The sequence below is a fragment of the Vanacampus margaritifer genome, chromosome 1, assembly GCF_051991255.1.
Source record: "Vanacampus margaritifer isolate UIUO_Vmar chromosome 1, RoL_Vmar_1.0, whole genome shotgun sequence".
In the NCBI taxonomy this organism is placed as follows: Eukaryota; Metazoa; Chordata; class Actinopteri; order Syngnathiformes; family Syngnathidae; genus Vanacampus; species Vanacampus margaritifer.
The window spans coordinates 44,480,384-44,486,605 of record NC_135432.1 but is presented as its reverse complement, the minus strand read 5'-3'; positions in this window follow the sequence as shown (position 1 = coordinate 44,486,605).

The window sequence follows — 6,222 nt, the reverse complement described above, 5'->3', positions numbered from 1 at the left end:
GCTTTAAATGCATTTTCAGCCTGATTGTGCACTTTAGGTGAAAATGTCAAAATCTTAAAAATGAGCATGAGCACAATGAAATTAATGCTGGAATCACCTTCAGGATGCTAGAATACACTAAATACAGCAACATTTTTGAGTCTACAACGTTTAGTTTAGGTGTGAGAAACAAAATTAACTTTTTATTGCTTTAAATGCGTTTTCAGCCTGATTGTGCACTTTAGGTGAAAATGTCAAAATCTTAAAAATGAGCATGAGCACTATGAAATTAATGCTGGAATCATCTTCAGGATGCTACAATACACTAAATACAGCAAAAATTTTGAGTCTACAACGTTTAGTTTAGGTGTGAGAGCCAAAATGAACTTTTTATTGCTTTAAATGCGTTTTCAGCCCCTGATTGTACACGTTAGGTGAAAAGGTCAAAATCTTCAAAAATGAGCATAAGCACAGTGTAATTAATGCTGGAATCATCTTCAGGATGCTAGAATACACTAAATACAGCAAACATTTTGAGTCTACAACGTTTAGTTTAGGTGTGAGAGCCAAAATGAACTTTGTATTGCTTTAAATGCGTTTTCAGCCTGATTGTGCACTTTAGGTGAAAATGTCAAAATCTTAAAAATGAGCATGAGCACAATGAAATTAATGCTGGAATCATCTTCAGGATGCTAGAATACACTAAATATAGCAACATTTTTGAGTCTACAACGTTTAGTTTAGGTGTGAGAGCCAAAATGAACTTTTTATTGCTTTAAATGCGTTTTCAGCCCTTGATTGTACACTTAAGGTGAAAATGTCAAAATCTTCAAAATGAGCATAAGCACAATGAAATTAATGCTGGAATCATCTTCAGGATGCTAGAATACACTAAATACAGCAAAAATTTTGAGTCTACAACGTTTAGTTTAGGTGTGAGAGACAAAATGAACTTTTTATTGCTTGAAATGCGTTTTCAGCCTGATTGTGCACTTTAGGTGAAAATGTCAAAATCTTAAAAATGAGCATGAGCACAATGAAATTAATGCTGGAATCATCTTCAGGATGCTATAATACACTAAATACAGCAAACATTTTGAGTCTACAACGTTTAGTTTAGGTGTGAGAGCCAAAATGAACTTTTTATTGCTTTAAATGCGTTTTCAGCCCCTGATTGTACACTTAAGGTGAAAATGTCAAAATCTTAAAAATGAGAATAAGCACAATGAAATTAATGCTGAAATTATCTTCAGGATGCTAGAATACACTAAATACAGCAAAAATTTTGAGTCTACAAAGTTTAGTTTAGGTGTGAGAGCCAAAATGAAATTTTTATTGCTTTAAATGCGTTTTCAGCCCCTGATTGTACACTTAAGGTGAAAATGTCAAAATCTTAAAATTGAGAATAAGCACAATGAAATTAATGCTGGAATCATCTTCAGGATGCTAGAATACACTAAATACAGCAACAATTTTGAGTCTACAACGTTTAGTTTAGGTGTGAGAGCCAAAATGAACTTTTTATTGCTTTAAATGCGTTTTCAGCCCCTGATTGTACACTTAAGGTGAAAATGTCAAAATCTTCAAAATGAGCATAAGCGCAATGAAATTAATGCTGGAATCATCTTCAGGATGCTAGAATACACTAAATACAGCAACATTTTTGAGTCTACAACGTTTAGTTTAGGTGTGAGAGCCAAAATGAACTTTTTATTGCTTTAAACGCATTTTCAGCCCCGGATTGTACACTTAAGGTGAAAATGTCAAAATTCTCAAAATGAGCATAAGCACAATGAAATTAATGCTGGAATCATCTTCAGGATACTAGAATACACTAAATACAGCAACAATTTTGAGTCTACAACGTTTAGTTTAGGTGTGAGAGCCAAAATGAACTTTTTATTGCTTTAAATGCGTTTTGAGCACCTGATTGTACACTTAAGGTGAAAATGTCAAAATCTTAAAATTGAGCATGAGCACAATGAAATTAATGCTGGAATCATCTTCAGGATGCTATAATACACTAAATACAGCAAACATTTTGAGTCTACAACGTTTAGTTTAGGCGTGAGAGCCAAAATTAACTTTTTATTGATTTAAATGCGTTTTCAGCCCCTGATTGTACACTTAAGGTGAAAATGTCAAAATCTTAAAATTGAGAATAGGCACAATGAAATTAATGCTGAAATTATCTTCAGGATGCTAGAATACACTAAATACAGCAAAAATTTTGAGTCTACAACGTTTAGTTTAGGTGTGAGAGCCAAAATGAAATTTTTATTGCTTTAAATGCGTTTTCAGCCCCTGATTGTACACTTAAGGTGAAAATGTCAAAATCTTAAAATTGAGAATAAGCACAATGAAATTAATGCTGGAATCATCTTCAGGATGCTAGAATACACTAAATACAGCAACAATTTTGAGTCTACAACGTTTAGTTTAGGTGTGAGAGCCAAAATGAACTTTTTATTGCTTTAAATGCGTTTTCAGCCCCTGATTGTACACTTAAGGTGAAAATGTCAAAATCTTCAAAATGAGCATAAGCGCAATGAAATTAATGCTGGAATCATCTTCAGGATGCTAGAATACACTAAATACAGCAACATTTTTGAGTCTACAACGTTTAGTTTAGGTGTGAGAGCCAAAATTAACTTTTTATTGATTTAAATGCGTTTTCAGCCCCTGATTGTACACTTAAGGTGAAAATGTCAAAATCTTAAAATTGAGAATAGGCACAATGAAATTAATGCTGAAATTATCTTCAGGATGCTAGAATACACTAAATACAGCAAAAATTTTGAGTCTACAACGTTTAGTTTAGGTGTGAGAGCCAAAATGAACTTTTTATTGCTTTAAATGTGTTTTCAGCCTGATTGTGCACTTAAGGTGAAAATGTCAAAATCTTAAAAATGAGCATGAGCACAATGAAATTAATGCTGGAATCATCTTCAGGATGCTATAATACACTAAATACAGCAAACATTTTGAGTCTACAACGTTTAGTTTAGGTGTGAGAGCCAAAATGAACTTTTTATTGCTTTAAATGCGTTTTCAGCCCCTGATTGTACACTTAAGGTGAAAATGTCAAAATCTTAAAATTGAGAATAAGCACAATGAAATTAATGCTGAAATTATCTTCAGGATGCTAGAATACACTAAATACAACAAAAATTTTGAGTCTACAACGTTTAGTTTAGGTGTGAGAGCCAAAATGAACTTTTTATTGCTTTAAATGCGTATTCAGCCCCTGATTGTACACTTAAGGTGAAAATGTCGAAATCTTCAAAATGAGCATAAGCACAATGAAATTAATGCTGGAATCATCTTCAGGATGCTAGAATACACTAAATACAGCAAAAATTTTGAGTCTACAACGTTTAGTTTAGGTGTGAGAGCCAAAATGAACTTTTTATTGCTTTAAACGCATTTTCAGCCCCGGATTGTACACTTAAGGTGAAAATGTCAAAATTCTCAAAATGAGCATAAACACAATGAAATTAATGCTGGAATCATCTTCAGGATACTAGAATACACTAAATACAGCAAACATTTTGAGTCTACAACGTTTAGTTTAGGTGTGAGAGCCAAAATGAACTTTTTATTGCTTTAAATGCGTTTTCAGCCCCTGATTGTACACTTAAGGTGAAAATGTCAAAATCTTCAATATGAGCATAAGCACAATGAATTTAATGCTGGAATCATCTTCAGGATGCTAGAATACACTAAATACAGCAAAAATTTTGAGTCTACAACGTTTAGTTTAGGTGTGAGAGCCAAAATTAACTTTTTATTGCTTTAAATGCGTTTTCAGCCCCTGATTGTACACGTTAGGTGAAAAGGTCAAAATCTTCAAAAATGAGCATAAGCACAATGAAATTAATGTTGGAATCATCTTCAGGATGCTAGAATACACTAAATACAGCAACAATTTTGAGTCTACAACGTTTAGTTTAGGTGTGAGAGCCAAAATGAACTTTTTATTGCTTTAAATGCGTTTTGAGCACCTGATTGTACACTTAAGGTGAAAATGTCAAAATCTTAAAAATGAGCATAAGCACAATGAAATTAATGCTGGAATCATCTTCAGGATGCTAGAATACACTAAATACAGCAAACATTTTGAGTCTACAACGTTTAGTTTAGGTGTGAGAGCCAAAATGAACTTTTTATTGCTTTAAATGCGTTTTCAGCCCCTGATTGTACACTAAAGGAATCTAAGAGTTTGTGCAAGTGGGGGTTTTAGGAATGGAATGTTGCAGAACAAAGGATGCTAATTGCAGGGGGAGATGCAGAGCCGCGATAAGGTCAGAGTAGGTTGTAAACCACATTTGTTTTACACCTGGGCGGAAAAGTACAAAACAGGAGAAGCCACCCAGTGACGCTGCGGATGAAGATCGGCCAATGAAAAGCAAGCTAAAGTTAAACTGCAGAAAACACATAGCCAATAGAATAATGTCAGGATGCCTTTGTTTCTGTGTCATTTAAATATTGTGTAGTATAACTATTCACTGGGGCAACTCGGAAGAGACTACGTCGGCTGCTTGAGACAGAGACGTATAGAATTGTGTTGATAGGGACCCGGGACCCCAGCTGTTTGTATTAGATTTGAGTGTTAGGAATAAATCCACTCGTGTGTGAAAATGCCGGCTTCCTGATACCTTTCTATTGCAGAACGAGCATGCTATTGTTGGATGGGTGATAGTTTGGTAAGGTCACAAATTGGAGTCAGATTATTAACTTAAGTTTATATTAATATAGAAATAAATTCCAACAACACGTTAGGTGAAAAGGTCAAAATCTTCAAAAATGAGCATAAGCTTACTGAAATTAATGCTGGAATCATCTTCAGGTTGCTAGAATACACTAAATACAGCAACAATTTTGAGTCTACAACGTTTAGTTTAGGTGTGAGAGCCAAAATGAACTTTTTATTGCTTGAAATGCGTTTTCAGCCTGATTGTGCACTTTAGGTGAAAATGTCAAAATCTTAAAAATGAGCATAAGCACAGTGAAATTAATGCTGGAATCATCTTCAGGATGCTATAATACACTAAATACAGCAACATTTTTGAGTCTACAACGTTTAGTTTAGGTGTGAGAGCCAAAATGAATTTTTTATTGCTTTAAACGCGTTTTCAGCCCCTGATTGTACACTTAAGGTGAAAATGTCAAAATCTTCAAAATGAGCATAAGCACAATGAAAATAATGCTGGAATCATCTTCAGGATGCTAGAATACACTAAATACAGCAAAATTTTTGAGTCTACAACGTTTAGTTTGGATGTGAGAGCCAAAATTAACTTTTTATTGCTTTAAATGCATTTTCAGCCTGATTGTGCACTTTAGGTGAAAATGTCAAAATCTTAAAAATGAGCATGAGCACAATGAAATTAATGCTGGAATCACCTTCAGGATGCTAGAATACACTAAATACAGCAACATTTTTGAGTCTACAACGTTTAGTTTAGGTGTGAGAAACAAAATTAACTTTTTATTGCTTTAAATGCGTTTTCAGCCTGATTGTGCACTTTAGGTGAAAATGTCAAAATCTTAAAAATGAGCATGAGCACTATGAAATTAATGCTGGAATCATCTTCAGGATGCTACAATACACTAAATACAGCAAAAATTTTGAGTCTACAACGTTTAGTTTAGGTGTGAGAGCCAAAATGAACTTTTTATTGCTTTAAATGCGTTTTCAGCCCCTGATTGTACACGTTAGGTGAAAAGGTCAAAATCTTCAAAAATGAGCATAAGCACAGTGTAATTAATGCTGGAATCATCTTCAGGATGCTAGAATACACTAAATACAGCAAACATTTTGAGTCTACAACGTTTAGTTTAGGTGTGAGAGCCAAAATGAACTTTGTATTGCTTTAAATGCGTTTTCAGCCTGATTGTGCACTTTAGGTGAAAATGTCAAAATCTTAAAAATGAGCATGAGCACAATGAAATTAATGCTGGAATCATCTTCAGGATGCTAGAATACACTAAATATAGCAACATTTTTGAGTCTACAACGTTTAGTTTAGGTGTGAGAGCCAAAATGAACTTTTTATTGCTTTAAATGCGTTTTCAGCCCTTGATTGTACACTTAAGGTGAAAATGTCAAAATCTTCAAAATGAGCATAAGCACAATGAAATTAATGCTGGAATCATCTTCAGGATGCTAGAATACACTAAATACAGCAAAAATTTTGAGTCTACAACGTTTAGTTTAGGTGTGAGAGCCAAAATTAACTT